General features: G+C 32.0%; 1 protein-coding gene across 5 annotated transcripts in view; it reads right to left on the bottom strand.

Moving 5' to 3' along the window:
• Positions 1–25,085, bottom strand: part of CDH18 (cadherin 18) — a 1,512,838-nt gene that overhangs the window by 1,055,024 nt on the left and 432,729 nt on the right. For all 5 annotated transcript variants that reach the window (XM_056824266.1, XM_056824267.1, XM_056824271.1 and 2 more), the window contains one exon: positions 1,953–2,046. The gene's annotated coding sequence lies outside the window, so the exon portion shown is untranslated. The remainder of the gene's footprint in view (positions 1–1,952; positions 2,047–25,085) is intronic.

The raw sequence follows: 25,085 nt of genomic DNA, 5'->3' as shown, positions 1-25,085 counted from the left end.
GGTAGGCAATACTATTGTGGTATAAGAAATGATAAAAAAAGATGACCACAATTAAAAAACAAACAACCTGAAAAGACTTAAATGAAGTGATTCAAAGTGAAGCAATCAGAACCCTGAGAATGTTGTATGCAGTGACAACAATGTGGATGATGATCAACTATAAATGACTTCACTATTTTTAATAAGATAAGGAGATAGTACAACTATAAGGAAGCATGACAAAAAAGGATATCTACCACCACTATCTAAATGGAGATTGAAATATATCATTCTTCCCTTTATTTCCTCCATGATTTTTTTCTAGTTTAAGCAATATATGTCTTGTCTTACAACATGACTAACAAGGAAATATGTATTATACAATAATATGTGTACAACCTATATCATATTACCTACCTTCATGGGGAGGGGAGAGGAGTGAGAGAGAAGGGGAAAAAATAGTGACAAAGATTTTCAAACATAGTTCATGTGATAATTTGTTGCTCTTGGATAAGTTTATTTATAATTTACTACATATTGAGATAAATCATGTATTATGCTATTGTTATTTTACAAAGTATATTATGCTATATATAAACATAAATATATCTGCTTTAAAAAATAAATTGTCAACCTCCATCTTGGGAGGCTTATTCACAAATTCTTTCATGACCTACATAGGTAGTGTGGAAACAGCCTGAGAGTAATACAGTCCAACTTTGTTCTTTATGTTGCATGTGGAATGAGAAACAAGTAGCTCCAAGCAAAGCAAAGGGATATAGAATATGGATATGGAAGCTTTATTACTTTTCAGTTCCTTTCAAGTCAGACTTTCATAATATATTTCCAATGCATATTTCCTCTGCAGACCACCAGACTAATATTGGAAAAAAAAAAACTAGCACAGAACACTTTCCAAAAACTAGTTGTAAATGATTTGGAGAATGCCTGTCATTTTTAAATGTTGCTAATAACATTTCCCTTCAACAACACAGAACATCTAAAGCAGATTATACACATCCATATTAGCAATTATTTTAATGGCAAAACAACTCTCTTCTATAGCAGATGTGTGGAAAAGACTCTATCATATAAAATAGGCCAAATATTCACTTTGAAAATGCATGAAAAGCCCACAAAATAAAATGAAAAATCAATTTTAATTTTGTGAATTCTGTTTCTAACATTTCTTCTTTTGATGGAGAAAACAATAGAATTCCAACATTTGTTTTTGAGACAAAGAGAAACAGCTGTACTATTTTTCTATCAACAGCCTGCTTTAAAATCTATTTTTCCACTGTCAAAGTACCCCTCACCAACACATAAATGCACATATCACTTATAATTAAATGTATCCAGGCAAACAAACTATACAACTTTGTAAAGAGGTACTGTTTAGCTGCAAAGTAGAATTTTTGAGATCAAATGATAATGAATTCCTGAAATCATCAGACCTATCATTCAGAGGAATGTCTTAAAATATTACCACAATATAAATTAAGCAAGGGCTGTCTAAATTATGCCAGACCATTCACATTAAGAAAACAAGGAGATTTTTTCCTCTTTTGCATAAAGGAATAAAAAGATACTTTCTCTTGAATATTTAGTCCTGACTTTGCTTTTATCATATTTAGAAATAACATTTTTATTGGTATCAGAGTACATTAATTGCAAGTGATAATTTTACCTCAACTATAACATATGTAATCTAAGAGAGTTGACATAGTGTCCACAAACTTTTCCTTTCCCCTTGTATTTGCAAACAGTGTTGATCATTAGGAACAGTTTTAAAATTTAGGAGAGAACAAATGGTTATATACACAATTAAAATAGGAATGTTTTAAATTGTACAAGATTTATTCCTCTATTTTTGAATAGACAATTGAAATTCAATATCTTTAGAATATTAAAAATATATCAAGAATTATAACATATATTTTAAATAATAACAGAAAATTCAATTAGAAATTTACCTTAAAGGTTTCTGTGTGATATCTGAGTAGAGTGTACAGTAGTCAGATCTTCTAACAATATCTGGGAATGTCCTTTTAAATCCTCAGAATTTTTCTGAAAAAAAAAACATATCACACCACTTTGTTAACTAAATATAGAGGCAAAACATTTAAAATGTGTTCATAGTATACAAATCTAGGTCTAATTGTACATAATGAAAATGTAATTAATAATAACATAATATCTCTCTATCATTCTGCCACAAGTTGCTGCTTTTGTGTTCATTCTACCTCTCCATCATTCAAATAAATATATACAATATATTTGTATGGACCTTACTGACTGAAACTAGATTGATAAAAATATAATGGAAATAACAATGGGAATTTTTAAAAGAATTGTTTTGATCTTTCAGTTGTTTGCAATTTATGGCAATTAGAGGTCATTCAACATGGAATGGATTTGTCTTTACACTGATGCTAGAAATCTGATATGAATTCCTCTATGTAGAGTGAAAATCAAAAGATAGATATCATTTTCCCCATTATCCAAGGTATCTCAATAAAAGCAAGCTTATAATTATAATCATGAAATTACAAAAGAAGTGCCTTCCACCACCTTGAAGAATAATTGATATAGAAATGCCATATATGCAACTAATTCATTTTAAAATTAGCATAAGGTCACATCTCCTTAAATTTATACTTTCATTTTGCCCTTAAAGCTTGATGTGTTTCTCCCTCTTCTAATCTTGTATGCCATTTTACTTTATTTATTATATGTTAATTATCATCATATTTTAGAGTTCAAGTCATATATTTGGATAGGGATATAAAGAAAGGAAGCATAAGATGATGAATAGAACACTCAAAATTCAGAGCTTGATATAAGAAGACCTGGGTTCAAATCCCACTGTACATGGTTACTAGTTGTGTGACTCTGGTCAAATAACTTGGCCCCTTAGAGCTCAGTTTCTTTGAGAATGGAGCCAATAAGAGTATCTAATTTAAAGAGTTGTGAGGATCAAAAGAGATTTCTTTCAGTATATAATACACTCACAGGCAGAATAACAGATGTTATTTACTTCATCATGTTCTCACATAATTTTATTTCTTTTGATAGGTCTCAATATTTTGAAAGGTTTTGTTCTATGTATCTTCATTTTAAGTAACAGTTTAATCTCAGATAATGTTCCAGTTCCAATTTACTTTATTGGCTGAGTTCTTTAGGAAGTTTGGAGGTCTTTATTTATAGTTTATACATTTATTCTTCCATGAATGATACTGAGCTAAGCTGGAATGTATATGATCATAATTCCAAAGCACTTTTTACACAAATAAAGTCAGATATAATTAATTAGAAAACATGATAAAAAGAGAAATCCCATTTAAAATAACTGAAGACAATTTAAAATATCTGAAATTTCACCTGAAAAGATAAATCCAAGAAATATATGATCACAATTACAAAACATTTTCATACAAATGAAGTCAGATCTAAACAACTGAAAAACATTAATTACTCACCAATAAGTTTAGTCTATATAATAAAAAATAAAAAAAATCTACCTGAGTCAATTTACATATTCAGTGCCACATCAAACTACCCAAAATTATTTTATAGAAAACAAGATGATATCATTTCTAGAATCATACATGATAGATTTTCAGGTTTTTTTTGTGATGCATTGTACAGTGTCTATTTCCTTAGATAATATGCAAGGACTAATTTTAATCTCATTTTACTTCATCACAATGTTTGGGATCCTTCATGATGATCATAACTGGGTTCTGAATGGATTTAATGAACTGCTTCATTTGTATTAAGACATGAGAATAACTTTGCCATTTCTTAAACTCTTCATTGCCAACTATTTGTTTTGGTTAGTTTTATGTAGATTTCACCATGGAAGTACTATTAATTCTCATATTGGTTATTTTGTAGATTCAATTCAGAAATAAGTTATTATTTCTGAATAATAAGTTATGTTGGACAAATCTAATGTCCTGTAACTATTAATGGTCATTATTATTGCTTACTATAGTAATGTCTGTTAACTACAAAATTATTCCTGTAGACTTTGTGACCTACTTACCATATTTTTTTGAAAATGAACAATATTCTTTTTTTTCCCTATAACCTTCTTAGGATAATCGCCTCTTTACTGCATTCATTTGTATAGATTTTTGGAAGGGCACTTTCCTATACACTTTTAAAAGTATTCAATAAGACTAGTTTTACATAAGTCTTCATTGTCTTATATGTTTGTTTTTTGCTCTACTGATTCTGATTTGAGAATATTGGTAAGGCTTAAATATATACTGCCATAGCGTTTTGCCTGGTAGCCTTATCATATGTATATATATATATATATATATATATATATATATATATATATATATATATATATATATATATATATATATTGTCAGGGGGTTACCAAAGTATTTCTAAATATTGCCTTTATTCATTGGTTGGGTTTGACTACAATTCAGAATTCTTCATTCTATATCTTTCCTTGCCATATATTAAGAAATTTTATACTTGTTAATTCCAAATAATATTTGAATATATTTTGAAAAATATTCAAAGAGATAAAGGGACAATTAAAAGTTTTATATAGGAATATATATATATATATATATATAAAGGTACATTTATAGTCATATACTTTGATGCCATTAATGTACATGAAATGTGAAATGATTAATGGCATTTTTTTGTTTGATTCCCTCTCTAATTTGGAAGCTCCATTTCATTACATTTATTAGATGAAATTAAGACTAAATACTATCAAAGTAGGCAGAAAATGAGTCTCTAAAATGCTAAATTTTATACAAATTACTCTTCATATTTTTATATTGATATCATGTTTTAAGTATAGAACAGTTTCTCCAAGTGGACATGAAATACTCTGGTATTTTCAAGATATTTAGTTATATCTTATATATTTGTAACCCATTAAATAATCCACATCCATGATTGTGGAAATGGGCCAAAGCTTTTTGGTAAGTCATAAAGATAGTACAAATGTATGGAAACTTTCAGGAACCTAGATGATTAATTACTGAATTGATAAAGTTTTCACACTATTAAAAAATGTGTGGTATATTCCTTTAGGGTACTGTTTTAACAGATAACAACTTTTTAAAACTACTTGGTTTTACTATAGTCAGCAAGTTGTTATCAATCTCAAATAAAACTATTCAGTATTACAGTTTCTGTATGCTCATTTCCTTTTCAAAATCAATTGAGGTATGTCACTGTTTCCCTTTTTTTTTCCAATTTATTTTAATATTATTCTATTTGGAATTTGCTATAAATGAAGATTTTCACTGATTTCTGTTTTTAAGCTTTCCTTCTTCCTAGTATAGGAACTGCTGGATTCTATTCCTTATTTTATTGAAAATATTTTAAAAATAATTTAAAAAAGAAGTTAAAAAAGAAAATTTTGCCTGAGTTTGCCAGAATATTCCAACATCTGTATGATAGGGATTTGTTATCTATAAGTACATGAAAAAGAAAGAGCTTATAATGTAGAATTATAGCCACTAAGGAATGTCTTGCTAAGCTTTGGATAGGCAGGTGTTAGATTTTTGTAGCCTGTAGTGATATGTATCAAATTCCAAACTTTTTCCCTGAAAAATTTATAATGTTTACTCAGTCTAGTTTCCTTTGACATAATCTTTATCTAGAACCATAACATATATGTATATATCCTTTGAATTTATATCATAGTCATTCCCCAAGCCCCTTCCCAACTGAACCCTCCCTTGCGATGATCAAAAGCAAAATACAACTCTGTGTTTGTAAGATTGGTTCTGCATCAGAATGTATAATGTCCTAATTGTTTCCCATCTTTTTGCTTTGAAGGAGGAAATGTTTTATTATTTTTTTGTCTAGGATCTCTTGAGACAGCAAAGGAGCATAGTGAATAGAGAGCTGGACTTAGAGTTATTAAGACCCGAGATTAAATCCTGGATTATAGTAGTCACTTAACTGCTCTCTCAGGCTCATTATTCCTGTCCACAAAATAGGTATAAAATTTTACCAACTTTAAAAACGTATTGTGAGGATCAAATGAAACATGTATATAAAGTATAAACACATTTGATCAACAAACATTTCTTACTCATTTATCAATCACCTATATTGTGACTGCACTCTGCTTGGTAGAGGAGGGAAAAAACACTTACAAGTCATGGGAATAGGGACGGTTTCCTATAGAGATGATTTATATGAAATCATTTATTCTAAATGGTGGAGATAATTAATAGTCCGTTAGAGATGGAAAGTACAAGAAAGTCTTGCTCATTTGATAGAAGAGAAAGAGAGGATTGAGAAAGCTTTCATCACTGGGCTGAAATCACTCTGACTAAAGTCACAGTGCTAGTTAACTAGGTTAATTTAAAATTGGGGATAGAATGTGGGCCTTCTGAGTTGTAGGAAGTCATTCAATTGTGGGAGGCAGGGAAGAGAAAGAGGAGCTCACACAGTTAACAGCAATATATTCTATTTATAGGTTACTCTGTTCAGTATCTTTTGTCTAGGTGAGGGGCAGGCAAAACAAAGAAAAAAGTGACCTTTTATGTGGCATCTCCTCTGACTCAAAAATTGGGTATAACAAAAGGTAATGAATTTATTATTGATCTTTAAAACAGTTAAGTCTACTCAACAAATCATAGAGTAAGCTCACACAAGCATTCCTAGCTGATGAAATATGGGAATGAATTGAAAAGAAATTGATAGGTAGGAGGAATCCTTCAAGGAAATTTTTTAAAGCACTAAGTCTATGGTATGATAAAAATCAAAGGAGCTAAAGTCAAAAGACTCAAGTCTCTTTTCCAGATCTCTGGGCTATGTGCCATGAGGTGGAATTGCGGTTTTTTTCTTAGCAAAACGGGGGCAGAGTTGTTATAGTTATCCAATGAAGTATTGACTACAATGCAGTTTTGCTCTATCAATGCTTTAAAAATCTCTCAAGCAATCTAAGTCCTCCTAGAGTGTGTGACCTCTATGCTTCAGTGGCTTCTTTGAGTTATTAAAGAGGGGGAAATCATTATTTAATATGTAGTTAACATTATGGTCATGATGTAATAAAAAACTGCTCTGTAAATGTATCATCCTTTTAACTATCACTCTTTGTAATAATATTTCTTAAGATACCTATATATCTTCAACTCATATAATCTTATTCATACTTCCATATTTTCAGTCATCATCTATTTTAATCTGCATCAGTTATTAAAAAGACAATTTCAGTCAGCAAGCACTTGCATTTTGTTGGAATTCAAGTTCCCAAAAGAATCCTTTTAAGATGAGAATATGTGTACATGCGATAAAATATATATTCCGTCACATAAGTATGCAGTCACACTATAGGACACTTTCCTGAAAATATCATATATAACATATGAATCAATTACATTTTCATAATACTTCTAATCTCCATAATAGTTGCATTTTAAAAATGAAATTTTTGAAAGAAATATTTATTGTAAAGTACTATTCACTAAGGGTCAATTATGGCAATAAAGGAACTCAAGGCAAGAGCATGAGTTTTTAAATGGATCAAAGTCCCTTAGCAGTCTATATTCCCTATTAATTCTATTGTTCCTGGTGTGGCTGCTGCTGCTGCTATTACTGCTAATTTTAATAATGAGATGATGACCCTTGAAACTAATGCTTGTATTGGGAACTTCTGAAGGAAAGATTCACTCTACCAATGTAGTTTGTTTTCTCGCAAAATTGCTTGGGACTAAGAGATTCAGAACTTTGCCTAGAGTCCTAGAATGTGTTCCAGAGCAAGAATTTGAACCTAAGAATTGTTGACTCCAAGGCTGGTCTTCTCTCCACTATGCTATGGTAGTAATTATTTTGATTGAGTATCACATTTCAGAAATATTTTTATATAAATAGATTGTGTAATTCTCACAATTATTTAGTGGGCAGGAATTACTATTATAGATTTCAAGATTTTATAAATGAAGAAAGCAAGAATTACATAATTACTCTGTGGGCCAGCAAGTGTCCAAAGCAGGATCCAAAGCCAAATCTCATGTGAATCAAAGGTTAACTCTCTTTTCAAAAGACCACACATCCTTATCACTACCATTATTATCGAAAAGTATGTATTAAGTGCATATTATAATATGGAGGCCATTGGTTCAGGTACTGAGTTGCACAAATGAAATATGGTTCTTTTCCCTTTAAAACTTAGAACCAATTAGAAATTTTTATGTAGAAATATTGCTCAGTTAAGAAAATAATTATAGATTGTTCCCAGTAAATGAATATATTGTGTTACAAAGAGAAAAATACAAGTCCAATTTTTGTTCCTTTTACAATTCAGATTTTTGCTTTCTACAGAAACAAGGTTTGGTAAATGATGACTAAGTTAGGGTTTCAGGCCATTGACAATAAAGCCATTCTCACATAGGTGGGAATATATATATATATGTATATATATATATATGCATATATCTGGAATATATATTATACATTCTAATAGCACCACAGACAGCTAGTCACAATGTGTGATGATTTTTTTTTTTAAACCCTTACCTTCCATCTTGGAGTCATTACTGTGTATTGGCTCCAAGGCAGAAGAGTGGTAAGGGCTAGGCAATGGGGGTTAAGTGACTTGGCCAGGGTCACACAATGTGATGAAATTTTTGAGGACATATATATTTAGAATTCTGTTTTCTTGATATTCCAAGAAAATTTCTACCTTCTACCCACTGTGATCTTAAGGGTAGTCAGAGATGGAGATGATACAGCCATGGGAGTTATTCACATGGAGGAAGGAGCTGAAGTCATGGTAGAAGAAAGGAGAATGAATATAGGTCAAGAAACAAAGAGTTGTTGCAACAGAGATGATCTTATCCAGCTTTTTGTTTTGTCTATATGTCTGTTATCCACTTATTTTGAGTACTCCTTTCATCAATGTAGACTGCAATCCATCTTCATCTCACCCTGTACAAATCTTGTCATGGATCGTAAGTTCTCCAGATAGGCTGTTTTCTCTTGATAGCCTTAATCAAACAGAGCAGAGAGCAACTAATGGCTATGCCTCACTATTACCACAGGACCATTTCACTGCCTTTCTTTTTTTTTTTTTTTTTTGCAATATAGCTCTCTGTTGATGACATTTAAAACATGTTAGTCAGAAATTTAATGCTGGCTTTTACTGTCCACCACGATCTTGTCAATTACTTTCTAAGTAATGAGTTTATTTCTACAATTTCTTATGACTGATAGCCATAGTAAATTACTAGAAAAAATTACTGTCAAAAAGATGGTTCTTTTTGTTCAGAGAGAAGCTTGAAGTCATATCTAGGGTTAAGTTCATTGTCCAAGAAGCATCTGTGTAAGTTCTCAGTCCTGATGGATGAGCTTTGTTAAGTCTTTAATCGCATGGCAGTCTGAAGAGTAGACATGCTTAATCTACTTGTTTGGTTTTTGAATTTTTCTATGCATTTAGTTAGAACAGATTTCTGATTGATTTCATTTAGGAGGCAGTGAAATATTTGACATAATCAGCACAATGATATCTTCCGTTTGGACTCTGAACTATGTATCAGTCCATAAACCATTTTTGATGAACTTCTATTTCTCCATTTAATGATTCATAAATCAATCATCAGAGTGTTATTGAACAAATATCCATTTTAATATGTTTTTTATGCTTTTGGCATATGCATGATGGGTACTTTGTTGGAGTAGAGTCTTTAAGGTAACCTTTTGCTTTACAGATATAAATGAGAACTTGTTTCTATGTATTTTGATTAACTTTTATTCTTTATATGTAGTTGTGGTCTACTTAAACTATCATTAAAGTCTGTTTATTTCCTTCTATCTTTAACTAATTCTCATGTCATTCATTCGTCCTGTATGTTCATTTAATAAATTCTCATACAAACTTTGTAGAAATGGGGAAATAGGAAAATTCTACATTGATTGTTATTCACATTTTCTTAGTAACCTTTTTAGGTAACAATAAAGTCCCAAATTTTGACCTGGCATTTTCCAATCTTCTTTTTTAAAAACCTTGAGCATAAATTCTACTTTTCCAAAATTGGCAAGCCTAGAATATTAACCTTTTCTCTGCCTGAGACTATTTAATATATTAGTATTTGTTTTCTTTAGTTCTGTTTCTTCTTTCTTCAGGAGGTCCAACTATGGTAGCTTTTTACATATTTATGGTCCAAAGTATTTGGTTTTTTTTAATTTTTATAAATATCTTTAATTCTATTTTTGGAAAGTTTGCTATTGCCATTCTACTTATATTTTAAGTGCTTTCAGAATAACTATTTTTAGATTTCTGTCTTTCTTCTATTGTTTCTTTCTATAACTACTTTAAAGTTCTCTGAAATTGAAGTTGTAACTGGTAGTCAGGAACAAAACTGTAGCCTAGCTTCAAAGACCTAACAATTGCTGCTATCAAGGTAAATAATTGATGTTCTACAACTCCTATGACACAAGGGGTTGTAAGGTCTTAATTGCCCATCTTTATAGAAGTGATGATAGCAATTGCAGGTGATGTCAGAGGTCCAGATGGGAGGAAGAAAGGAATGTTATATAGGTCAAGTATCTTTTTTCCATTTTTCTCTTCAATTTCCTTTCCACAAAGACTGAACAAACTGGCAAAATAATAGATTTGACTTTCTTTAAACTCTTTATATTGCCAATAGAATAAAGCAAATTCTTATAGTATTTTATTGTCTTGTCAAATATTACCTTTCTTTTCTCTTTTGCAACAATTTCACATCTCAATCTACCTATTAATGACCCATTGCTTTGCTTAATAGAGAAAAATTAATGCAATAAATAATAAATGCATTTTCCTGAATAGTTTCTTTGTTTTTAATGAAAAAAATAAACATATTTAAAAGGAGTTTATAAAGACAAAATGCCTTTTACCAAAGCTGTTTAAAAATGGATATTCTTATTATGCTCAATTCAGTCGAGACATATTAACAAGGTGATAAGAACAGGGAGTATATCTCCTTTATTTCCTGAAAAGTCATCACAAGATAAGCATACTTGGCATTAATTATTAAATCATATTTAAAAACTTACACTGGGGGCAGTTGGGTGGCTCAGTGAATTGAGAGTCAGGCCTAGAGACTGGAGGTCCTAGGTTCAAATCTGGCCTCAGACACTTCCCAGCTGTGTGACCTTGGGCAAGTCACTTAACCCCCATTGCCTGCCTAGCCCTTACCACTCTTCTGCCTTGGAACCAATACACAATATTGACTTCAAGATTGAAGGTAAGGGTTTTAAGAAAAAAAAATAAATATAAAAGCTTGTTCCTAATCAATTTTCATAGGAATAGACACAAAATGCATATTTGAGCTATTTCTAGCCTTGTGATTTTTGGTCCAATCCTGTGATTTAATTGATTTAGAAAATTTCCTGTCACATTTCCTTCAACCAATGTAGATTGGTACTTAATCTGAAATTTATAATATCAGAATGTGGCCCAGGGCACTGATAGGTTAATTAACTTGCTCAGGACCATACAAAATGTGTTAATGGTGTTTGTCACTAAAGGGATTTAAGAACAACAAAAAATATGACCTACTTGAATCATACTTGTCTTCACTTATAATAATTGAATAGGAGTAAACTTTTTTTTCTGAAATACACTTGCAAATGAGTATAGGTAGAACTACACAAGAGGGAAAACTAAATTCAAAACAACATAAATAGCTTCATAAGAAATAAGTGATTAGAGAACAAGTAACTCAACAACTCTAATGTTTAATTTCTAATCACAATTAATTATTGATTACTGGTTAGAATCATATAGGATCATAAATTTATTACCGGCAGGGACTTTAGAGCCCATTAACTTCAGCTCTTCAATTTTATGAATGAGGAAGCTGAGATCAAGAAGATTTTAGTGACTTGACTATGGTAACATAGTAAGTGTTGGAGATGGGATTTGAACTTTGATTCTCACTTCAGCAGAAGGGACTTTTTCTACTATGAGAATCCTAAACCCATTTAAATTCTAAAACCATGATCCTGGATTCATATGAAGAAACCTAAACTTAAAGAATGTCAAGAATTTACTCAATAATCCATTTCATCCAATGATGTAAATAGCTGAATTTTCTGACTAAAATGTCTCATTTTTAGTGAAATTATTTTAACTCATCATGGAAATAACAAATCTCAAATTTGGAAAGCACTCAATGACTACTCTGCCCAACTCAGATCTAGTGATGAGTCTTCTCTGTTATATATGTCATGTTTTTCTAGCCTTTCTAGCCTTAAAGAACTCTAACCAATAGGTTTCCAAAAGGCCCAGCTTCCTTCCTCTTCTCCCCCCCCCAAAAAAAAAAAAACATCATAATCATGATCTCCCCCACCCAGGGTGAAATCGGCCTCTGAAAGCACAAACCTGCAAGAAGGGAAATCAAACTTGCCATTCCTCTTTCCCTTGAGGAGTGGACTGGGCTTGACCTCGGCCATCAGCAGAAAGAGGAGTTCTACACAGGACCTTCATCTGGGTCCCTTTTTGCCTTCTCAGCAGCAGCAGCAAAATGTACTTGGAGGAGCTGCCCTCACATCACTAAGGAAACGGCCCAGGACTCAGGAGGATTTTGGGGAGAGGGGACATGAGAGCAGGAACAGAGAGGTGGAGGTGGAGGTTTGTGTTTTGGGGCTTTTCTTGGCATCCAAGTTTTGCACTCACAGGCTCTCCCTCCCTCCCATTGGATTTTGCAATGAAGAGATTTTTTTGAACTTGAAAAGAATAGCTTCAAATGAATTATGATGGAAGTCATATTGCAATGGATTGAAAATAAAAAGACAATGAAGCTCTAGCTAGCATTCATTTTTTTGACTATGAAAAGGAGGAAAGAATAGGGTCGATTGGAGGATTAATATAAGAATAAGGGAGGTCTCACCATATTTAGACAACACAGAATATGCTGGTGGATAAGGGAAGTTTTAAGATTAGAGATAGTGAGGATAATCAGAAAGGCAAGTCCCTGGAGGAAACAGAATATGGGACCTCTGGAACATGTAGAAAAGTTGGCATGGGTAAGTAAAAACCTTTCTTCTATAGCAAAAAATAAAAAAGGAAAGATTGGACTATAATGTTAAGGTGGTTAGTATTATGGGATTGGAGAGTGGATGAAGCTCTCAAAAGCTGGCCTTAATTTTTTCAGGTAAGTGTGAATTGAAGGATTATGCTGAGGATGAGCAGAGGTAGTCTTGCAGGTGCCTTGAAAATGGAAGTTTTGGAAGAGATGAGGTAGAAATTGTTATGGAGAGATATCCAGGAAGTCCTAAAAGGATTTCCGTGCTGTGTTGAAGGTCCAGTTGAGATGACCTATTTATAGTGGATTGAATTAACACATCCTTGTGACTTCCACCCCTTATAGATTTGTTATGATGATAAAATAAAGGAAAGTATTTTACATGCCTTTTAATTTTATAATGTTATATAAAGTATTATAATGACAGGGTACAATAATTCTACTCTAGTCCAGAATACTACACCAGATGTATTGAAGCTACCCTGCCATTTATTGCATATGTGTTTTGGGATGCTTTTGGCAAGTTTAATATTTTAAAAAGTCTTTCTTCTATTGTTAGTAAAATCTGCCTAGTCGCTTTCAGTTATTCTTAATCTGTGTGTGTGTGTGTGTGTGTGTGTGTGTGTGTGTGTGTGTGCGCGCGCATATGGTGATAGACTCTTTGACAATCTGACAAACTCTATGGATCCCTTCTTGGGATAATGTTTTAAAAGCAAAAATTAAACTATCTAAATTTACAAAAGAAACCAAAGGTGAGTGAAAACAAAAATGTAAATTTGCTCTCATTTGACTTCATCAATAATATGAAACATCCAATGACTCTTGGAGTGACCATGTACATGAAGTTAAGAAACTTTTCAGCTATCTTCTACCCTTCTCTCAGTTTTGCCCTCCAGTGAAACATAGTGTCAAAGTGTAATCTCTACCAGAAGATGATCTTTAAGCTATGTAACTTGTGTTTGGAAGGAAGGAAGGAAGGAAGGAAGGAAGGAAGGAAGGAAGGAAGGAAGGAAGGAAGGAAGGAAGGAAGGAAGGGAAAACACATTTAAGTGCTTATTATGTGCCCATTACTGCGCCAAGCACTTTACAAATGATTTGATCCTTACAACTTTAAGAGACAGTTGCTATTGCTATCCTCATTTTACAGTTGAGGAAACTGAGGCAGACAGTTTAAGAGATTTGCCTGGAATCAAAGCTAGCAAATATTTTGAGACATGAATTGAGATCAAGTTGCCATCCTGACTCCAGCCCCAAAACTCTATCTATTCCCTATACCCATGTTGGTGAACCCATGGCATGCATGCTGGAGGGGGTTCCTCCCCTCCCCCTCTCCACTTGAGCCTGAGGACATTTCCCATCTGACTCACCCCTCTGCCCTTAGCCCAATGGGAGCCCTTTCCCCCTCCCCTCTCTGGGACTCACAAGTAGTGTGAGGATTGCAGTTTGGGCTCATGGTCTCTAAAAGGTTTGCAATCACTCCTCTATACCACTTCAATGCTTGGGGACCAGCCAGTTTAAAAAGTGTCTTGGCAAGACTATTCTTTTGAGCATCAATATTCATATATAGGAATACCACTCTCCTGAAGTAATGTGTTCACACATATGTGCATACATGACTATACACACATATTAATTATTAACCTATAGCACAGGGCAAGAGCCAAGAAAATGAAAATGTTACTCTAGGTGTCCATATGAAAATATTTATCTGAGAAAGGCTAATAAAAACTGGAAAATCTAGAATCTACTCCCATTAGTTGCCAGCTTGGTGGAAGGAAGTAAACAAGAAGGAATTTTGAAGAAAAAAAATAACTTTCAGGATTTCAAAGAATCTCTGCTTTCATAAGTAAAGAAATGGAGTGAAGAAACTAAGGAAAACAAGAACAGGGGTTTGGTCTTATAGAGTCAAATACAGCAAAGAGAGAAGAAACTTTTTTTTTTTACTCCTTTTGCAGGTATATAATGATTGTGAGCAGAACTGAAAACAGCATCATCTTCATCTTTATGAGATATTCTTGGACAGTAACCTCTACTTGAAGAAGGTAAGCACTTTTATAACACTGACAGCTTAACTACCATTAAACAGAGCTCTATAACTATGTCTTGACTTCAACATATGCCTGGCTGATTCTCCCTTTTGCTTTTAAAATTCCTGTACTTGAGACCATCTGAAGTTAATAAGGTGTAAAAATATATCATAAAAGATAAAAAAATACCTTTTCCTAGATTACTTCATCTTTCTATTCACTGAGGAGTAATACTTTTCCTTTTTGTTTCCTTTTTACTTAAGGAAACTATTCTTTTAAATTTATTATTATAAGTAGCTGTGATGATAGGTGTAACTAACCAATATCTTAGCAAAACAAATAAACAAAAACCTTTTCAAAGTTTTCATTTGTATTTAAACAGCACATTTACTCATTGCTTACTCAGTTTAAGGTCCTATGTGTAGAAACTGGTACAAAATATCCAAAAAGCATTATACTAAACTTTTTATTTATTTTTTCATATTGTTTCATTTTACTGATAATTTTTTGAAAAAAAAAGATTCATTTCCACATACATTTCTGCTCTCATATTACAAGGTGTGCTATCATTTATAAAAAAAAATAAGTTAGAAATTAAAGAGGAAAAGCAAAAGTTCAAACGATTACTTGTCAGCAATGTCTGAGAATATATGTAATATTATGAATCCATAGATTCCCATTACTGGCATCTTTTTAGAGTAAGGCTAAATACGAATTCTGTGACAAATATTGGAATGGTGGTCTAATGCCTATGAAAAGATAATGCATGACTCTCATAATGTATTCAGAAATGTATTACTTCAGAATGTTTCAGTTATAATAGAAGCATAGAAAATATAATTATTCCTTTAGGTAATTTCATTTAAAACTACAAAGAAAAAACTAATTATAATGTTATATGTTTTGCTAAATGTGGCTTTTTTTTTGCCAGTCTGCTTCCATAATAACCCATGTTTTGACAAGCTAGTGTTATGATCAAATGTAAGAGAATTAGCTACTCTAATCAATACAACCATCCAAGTCAATTCCAAATAACTCATGAAGGAAAAATGCTATCTACATCCAGGGAGAGAATTGAGGAACTTAGAGTACAATTAAAAAATTATTTTTCTTTTTTCAACATGACTAAAATAAAAATGTTTTGCAGGTCTTCCTATGTATAACTGGAGATCATATTGCTTGTAGAGAAATGATAACTCATTTAAAAATGAATGCTAAAAGTTAAAAATCAATAATTATTAAAAAAAGAAAAGTGAATTAAAATGAATGTGTTGGGAAGAATGTACAAAATATGACCATAAGTCTGTCTTAAAACTTTTTTTAAAGTTCAGATATTTCAGAATGATTCCTATTTTTTATTTAAAATCAAGTTTGACTAAAATTCCATCCAATACTTTGAAAACTTTTTACGTTAGTCATATCATGATCCCCCAAAATTCGAGTTTCTATTCTTCCAGGATACAGTATTTTAAAATCATGGCAAATATTTTGTTGATTGGTAGATAAGATGCGCTGGGAAGAGTGCTTTGATCAGATACAGAAGTCTGAATTCAAATCATTGCTCTTACGTTTACTACACTATGACTCTGGATGAATGACTTTCTTGTTTGGAGTCTTAGCTTCCTGATTTGTAAAATGAGGAAGGACAGGTGAACAAGATGGACTCTAAGTTTACTTCTATCCCCAAACTTATGATCCATTGATTCATCTCACATTTATATCTTGAAGCAAAAATCTGTATAACATTACTTCATATTTTTGTCTCTATATTTCCAATTTCTTTTATTTAGTCCTTCTTCATGGCTATACAGGCTTCTGAGTGATAACTAATATATCTTCTGTTCCAAAGCCCATTGGTGTATAATTCTCTCCTTGTTAGAGATGAAGACCCTGGCTTGAATGAAGTGTGATGTATATAGCTGATGAAAAAACTTCAGTTCTCAGCCAATCCCCATTCGGGGACTCTTTAAACAGGAGTCCTCATTTAAGATTGCTTAAGGAAAAGACTGTGGGAAGTCATGAGAGGAGCTGGAAATCTGGATACCCTTCTTATTCTTCATGTTCTTATTCCCAGTTTGGCATTCTAGAGGTTTAAAAGTTTTTTTTTTCCTTCAAAAAGATCCAGGACATTTTATCTTGGCTGAGCAGAGTTACCCTTTTTTCAATGTGAGAAGTCCTTCACTCTCTCTAGTCTAGTCTAATTGTATATTTTTCTTCACTATTCACCATATGTGTTCATTATTTAACTACCATTTGTTGAGAAATAGTCAATCCATGAATATAGAGCTTAGAGTCCTCCATTTCCCTCCCCCCAAAGGACAAATTGATCAAAAGTTACTTTGACCTCATTGTATACACTAAACTAACATTTTTTAAAACTTTCTTTTTTTCCAGATTAAATGTTGATAGTTTTCTCACCTTCCCTCTTATTCCTCTCCTCCCACACCAAAATGTCAGGTATACAGTTTATACATATGTTATCATATAACATATATTTCTATTTTGCTCATGTTGTGAAAGAAGACTAAATTAACACTATTTGATGAATCAGATAGAGATAATTCTAGTCCTCTATAATCTCTTTCTGAGGGACTAAAATGATGTCCTCCAGCCCTGAATTCTGCTTATTCTTCTGACATGAATGATCTTCTTTGGAGAAGGGTTAGGGGAGAAGAGGCTAGAGATGTCTATTTCTCCTACCTTCAGGCATGTATATTACAGCCTCCTCTCTATAGGTGGGCTCTCTATATGTGTTGAAATTTATTGCCTTCTCCTTTCTTTCATCTCTCTATTCTCACTGATACACAACCAATTCTAATTTCTAAGGCATCCATCCACCTTACAGGAAAAGTAGTGAAAAATTGAATAAACATCACCAAAGGAGCATCCAATCAACTCTAGAATTCCTATTTTGAGAATATTATAAAAGTTTTAGATAGTTCTTTATTTTACTGAATGTTCCTGGTGAGAGATAATGCTTTAAGAAAAAGGTCATGGACCTTCTCTCTTTTGAGGTCAACATATAGCCTTGTGAATATAGAATTTTTACCTTTTTTCCCTTACCAGTTATTCTTTTCTTTTTTGGTAAAGGAATTTAATATGGATGTTATAAATTTGTGAATTTTGAAAGGTCAATAGAACAAGCCTTCAGGAATCTGAGAGTCAAAGTCCATGCTGGAATTTGCAGGTAGATTCAGGAGTAAGGAGCAGCATCTGAGAAGGACAGGTAGGCTGAAAGGATGACTCATCTAGAAGTAATGCTGCCCATGGATAGGAACTTCATAGGACCACTGTGATATAGAAACAGGGCTGAGTCTGAGCTTTCTCTCTCAAGAGACTGAGTGGGCTATAGATTAGAGTAAGCTTCAAAATGTTTTTTCTTTTTTTGGGAAAAGTCTGTATTTTGTTCCTGCTTTATTTTCAAAGTATAAACAGGAAATAACGTAAAGTCAGTGGAATGAGAATGAGAATAATTGATTATAATAACTTTGGGGTTGGAACCGTAGAATTAGAAGGAAATTTGGAAGGCATTTTGGATGCCAGAGAAATCTTGGGAAAGAGTCTTTTATACATAGCTTGAAAGAGGGAAGGTAGGATCTACCTAAATAATTATTTGCCCTTACAGGATTGTGAAGATCAAGAAGGAATTTTGATTATGAATAGAAACTTAGAGAAGGCAGACCTTTCTGAGGAGAAGCAGAGCATTTGGGGCATTTCTTTGTGAGGATGGAAAGAATAAACAGAATTCAGTCTTTTACCTCTATATTTCCCATAGAATATTTCTCTTTTCAACCAGTGTATGAACTCGATGGAATCATTTCCTATATCTCTATTGATAGAGCATATATATTGATTTTTACACCTACTGCTATGCCAAATCTTTATTAGTTTGGGTTCTGGTAGTTTCATCTTCCTAAAGTATAACTCTGACTTTGATAATCCATTAATATTTATACTCTCTATTGGATCAAAGGATAAAAGGATTTGGAGCCAAATGACATTTTAAAGATCATCTAATCCAAATACCTTGTTTTATAGATCAGTAATGTTATGCTCAAATGAGTGAAATTGCCCAACCTAAGTATATTTACAACAATGCAAATATCATTGCTAATAAGTCACTGAGCTTATATTTCAACTCAAGCCAACTGACTCCAAATTCAGTGTTCCTTCTACAATTCATAGATGAATAAGATAGTTGCTGACATTAGGAAGCTTGCAGCCTTTATTTAAAAAAAAAGTCATAACACTTAAAAAAATCAAGAAAATTTAAAGTGATATAATTTGGGTCTTGAACTCATATTTTCCTAATCTATGGTCCATAATCTTTCTTCTATACTATGATACCTCACAGAATTTCTAGATCTTTCTACTCTTTGCCTATCTATGTCTGTCACTCTCTTTCTCTCTATCTCATCTACTAACCTTGGAAAGAATGAACCACACTGAAAAGATAAAACAAAAAACATGTATTAGTAACTCATAATTAAATTTCTAAATCATTAATAGAAAATTGTTACTAAGTAGTTGCCAGCTGGTCCTTATACTTTGAAGCTAAGAGAATTTAAATGATATCTAAGGGTATTTTTTAGTAGGTTCAGATACTGTCAGTGGTGTTTTATCATTATATATATATATATATATATGTATGTATGTATGTATTCCAATACATAGTTGGTACAATATCAAAATGATTCAATCCATATAACAGTACACAAGTTTCACATTAGTAAGCAGTCAACATATGACTTTTCACAAATCAGTGGTTAGAATTCCTAAAGTACTACCTGGGTGTTTTAGAGTGGAGCCAAATGATTTCAGCCCTAACTGAATTCTGAATGAAAAAAAAAATTACTTTTTATAAATAGCAAATATTGTTAACCTTGCCATATTCCATCAATTCTGTACTATCTGCTCACATACTGCAGAACAAACATACATTCACGTTACTTTGTCACTCAGTGAAAGCACGGTGTATGTTTGCTATTGGACATGTTCCTAGAGTCTAATTAGCATTTAATAAAATCAGCATTGCAGTTAGGCGAATATAAAAGAAGAAAATCAAGGTACATTTAACACTATAATTAAACAACACTGATTTCATTGTATTTCAATAAGCAGAAAGGGGAAAAAAGCTAAACACTTTAATCTCTACCTGGTTAGCAAGACTTAGGATAGTAATTTATGACATATATGACTAGGACATTCAAAAAGAAGCAAAATAGAACAAATCAATCACATATAGCATTCTAAAGTTGCAACTTTTGCCCTAACAATAATAGTAAAGGCCATAGGTGTCAAATGCAAAAGTCTCTCTGTCCTTTGAAATATAAATCTGCTCAATACTCAGTTCAGAGATTAAAGAATTTGTTTCCATACTCAATGCAAAAAAGATTGAACCAGGTACTGTCTGCAGGAATAAAGAACAGCAATAGCAAATTTGATTCAACAAAGGCCATGTCTTCTGTGTAGCAACAAAAAGGGATAGATGCTTTCTTCATATATCCACTAAAATCAAATAGTTCCCATATGCCCTTACGTAGTAGTAAAATTATTTTTCATGGATCTCTTTTTAAGCATCATGTTCTATTTGTGAAAATGTTTTGACACACCTAAATGTGTTTTTAAATCAAATATGGATACTTAGATGGCCAAGTTGTTTAATTATGCTGCATATTCATATATAAGAAAATATTAATTCATTAGATACTTTAGGGATTCATTTTTCAGTAGTATTGATAGCATTTATAGATTCCACAAAAAGTTAACTCTTGCTTGTACCCTAAATTCAGCACAATATAAAGTGGTAGGTTAATTCTGTGAGAACTCAATAAAAGCTGGAGACAAAACTAACATGTGAAACTCATGAGGCAATTAGCATGAAAAAATGTCATTGAGATGCCAAAATTAAATTGAAATGGAGCTCAGGTAGAGCCAAAGAATTTAGGTTCAATAAGGAGAGCCTTTAAGATATTTTCTCTGCCCTTTCCCAAGCATTCTCCTTCCTTTAGGAGAGGAGGAGCAGATTATCTGCAGTGTTACTACTGGGGAAAAGAAAAACAAAAACAAAACAACTCACCTAGTCTAGAAAATATTTAAACTCATAATTCTTTCTAACTTCATGGTGACCCTAGTTATTTCTACCCACTTAAAAATATTGCCCTCAGAATACTATGGGAAGACTTTGGTCTCCCTAGCCTGGTTATATTTTTGATAAGAGCAGAACATCCAAATTAATGAGTATATTTTAATACTTAATGTATCATCAGATATCCCAGTCATAATGCTCACTTCCCTCCTAGATCACTATCCACACTTGCTATCTTGCCGTACATTGCTGCCCTTCCACCCCAGTTTCTACATTCTTTTTAAGTTCTATCCTCTCCTATGAGAAATTGAATACACTGAGAATAAGAACTGTATTTTTTTTATCTTTTTGTGTATTTCTAAAATTTAGTACAGTGTTTAACACACAATAAGGACTTGAATATTTCATCAGATTCATTTTGAAAATACAATTACTGTTTTCTTTTCCAGTAAGAAGGTACTATACTTGGAAAGCATGAAAAATAGAATTTATCTGAAGATGCAAGAAACTTGTTTACTGATAGAAACTTTTACTGTAGAAACTTTTAAATTAATATTAAAATAATGATTAAAGTACAAGAAAATTTAGAAAAGAGAATTGTCATGCTATTAAAAGAATTTATTCTGCCTTATTTAAGCAAGAAGTTGATACTCAAAAATAAGAAAAAAAGAAAATAGGAGGACTTTAAATCAATTTATAATATCATGAGTAATAGTAAGGCTATTTAAATGATTTTCAAAAATTGGCACAAGGAGTAGATCAAAAGAAACTAGAAACTGTGACAACTGGAAAATATTTTATCTCCTTGATAATAAGAGACATGGTAGCCAAGAAAAACTATGATACAATATGAATTTGGTTGTAAAATATTTTAGAGCTCTTTAATATTAATTCATGAGCAGTATTTTCTCATAAAAGAGTAAAAATTATATTTTATAAAAAGAATATTTTTAAAAGCTTTACAAAACTAGTTTAAACCAGATCATCTTAAACCAGTTAAGCATGAAGCTAGAAAGATAATAAAATGAACAATGGAAAAAATTTAGGTTGCTATAGGTATTATATCTATCAATTACAGTGAAATCATGATATTTTCAGGCACCACTGTGTAGCACAAGAAAGTTGAAATAACACTAAAGTAAACAAAATTAAGAATAACAAGTCTCCCCGCAACCATATATATATATATATATATTTATATATATATATATATATATATATATATATATATATATATATACAGAGAAGACTGTAGCAGAAGAGACACCATTTTGGGAACATCAAATAATAGGAGTGAATGAGTGGGAAATGGTCAATACTACCATCATGAAAAAGATAATTGTGAAAAAGTCAGTAACTGCTTGTTCATATATTCCTCATCATTGCATGATATTTAAGAGAACACTTTGCATGAGTACTGACGGTATCATTCATAAAAGTATGAGAAAAAACTGAGAATATTATCCTGAGAGTTCATCTATATACTTTTGAATGTATGCATCATCATATTTTGTTCATTATTTAAAATAAAAAATATAAAAATTAATTTGATAAACCATAAACCAAAATCCTACCAGAGTTTACTTCAAAGTGATATTTTCTTTTTTACATTTAAAATTGATATTAAATTCCTTGAAATGTAAAACAATTCACAAATAGCATAGTAGACACAGAGCACTACATATGCACTTATGATATTTGTTTCTGCCATGGAGATATCCAATGCAAAATTTAAGTAGAAGAAGGATGATCATGTACTATTTTGTTCCTCTTTATATACAGCACTGTGCTGAATCATGCTCTGAAATATTCCAGAGCCTACTATTCTAAATGAAAGCCAACATTATACAAAAGGATTTGGCTTAACTATCCACTCAGGAAAAGAGAAGTAGATGCAAACCATTGCCTAGACTGTAGAATGAAATAAAGCTAGATGGGCAGCCCAATGAATGGATGTATATTTGCATATATTTTGGGGAGATATTACAGATGATTAATTGAGCCCAATAATTAAATGGGTGCAGAATAGGTTAGATTCTTATTGGGAAACTATATGGTGTTTTATATAATCATAAACTTTTCTCTAAAATAGTCAATCTTTCCAATATCAATATTTTCAAGGGTCATATTGTTTCTGAAAAAATTAAATTTGGAAGTTGCTGAGAGAACAATATGCTTGATGGATGGGAGTAGCTTATAAGATATTACCAAAGGACAAAAATAATATGATAACCAATTGTGAAAGGCATAATTATCATAAAAAAGGCAAGGATCCAGGACAAATTCAATAGAATTATGACAAGAAAATGAAGGAACAGACAGAGCCTGAATGAAAAATGAAACACCATTCTTTATTTCCTCCATGCATTTTTCTCTTTTCTCTACTAAAAATAATGTGTGTTTTTCACAACTTGATCAACATAGAAATGTATATTATATGATAATATATATAAAACCTATGTCATATTATTTGCCTTCTTAAGAAGTGGGGAAGGGTGGGAGGTAGAGAGAACATGGATTGCAAAATAACAGAAAACAAAATTTTAAAAATTGTATTAACTTGTGATCTGGAAAAATATAATAAAATATTACAAAAGAAAATAATGGAGAAGAATTGACATTATATTAATTGATAACTTTACAAAGAAAAAAGAAATATTCTTTTCATATAGTAAGAGCAAAGGATAACATGCATCATCTGCATGTTTTATTGCTATCTTTGCAATGTCAAGAGATGCAGAAGTCCCCCATGTGTTATAGGAGGAAGGACTCCTATGGAAAACTTTCACAAAGATTGAATGACATTGAATGAGAAAGCAGAAATGGGGTGTAAATTGTCCCAGTGAAGGGAACAACTATTGATAAGATCACAGATTCATATGTCATAAGCTTTAAGGTAAAGTCCAACTTTATATATAGTCATATTTTTGAGTGTAAAAGCTGTGTTTCCATTATAATATGGGATTCTCAATGAAGAAAATCTTTCTACTAAATTGGAAACTCCTTTGTAATACATTCTTTTTAAAAAAATTAAATTTATTGTTTCTTAACAATTAAATGTAATAAATTTCCATGCTAGCTTTCATGTTATATGATTGAACTTGTCTCCCCCCCCCACCTTCCTTTCCCCCTCCCAGTGCTGGCAGACTGGGTTTTACATGTATTATCATGCAAAGCACATTTATATATTGTTCATTTTTGTAAAACCCAAATTGCAAAATATAAATCCAAATAAGGATTTAAAAAAGCATATACTTTCATCTACATTTCTCCTCCAACAGTTCTTTCTCTGGAGGTGGATAGCAGTTTTTGTACTAAGTCCCTTGGAATTTTCCCAGATCATTGTATAACTGATAACAGCTAAGTCTATCACAGTTGATCATTCCACTGTGTACAATGTTTTCCCGATTCTACTTTTTTTGCTTTGCATCATTTCTAGATCTTTCTGAAATCATCCTGTTCATCATTCCTTACAGCATAATAGTATTCTATCACCATCATATATCACAATTTGTTCAGCCACTCCCCAACTGAGGGACATCCCTTTAATTTCCAATTCTTTACCATCATAAAACAAGAAGCTATAAACATATTTTTTACAAGTAGGTCCTTTCTCATCCTTCATGTTGCTATCTCTGGGATACAGAGCTAGTAGTGGTATTATTGGATCAAAGGGTATGCATTTTTATAGCCCTTTGGGCATGATTCCAAACTGTCCTCCAGAATGTTTGGACCAGTTCATAGATCCACCAGTGATGCTTCAGTGTTCTACTTTTGCTACATCCAAACCCAATGTTTATCATTTTTCTTTACTGTCATATTGGTCAATCTGCATGGTGAGAGTTGTTTTAACTTGCATTTCTCTAATCAAGAAGGAGTTAGAACATATTTTTGACGTGATTATTAATAGCTTTGATTTTTTTCATCAGAAAACTGTTTATTCATATCCTTTGACCATTTGCCAATTGAGGAATGATTTGTATC

The sequence above is a fragment of the Monodelphis domestica genome, chromosome 3, assembly GCF_027887165.1.
Source record: "Monodelphis domestica isolate mMonDom1 chromosome 3, mMonDom1.pri, whole genome shotgun sequence".
In the NCBI taxonomy this organism is placed as follows: Eukaryota; Metazoa; Chordata; class Mammalia; order Didelphimorphia; family Didelphidae; genus Monodelphis; species Monodelphis domestica.
Note: the sequence above shows the minus strand (reverse complement) of the source record. Positions and strands in the feature narration are given on the sequence as shown.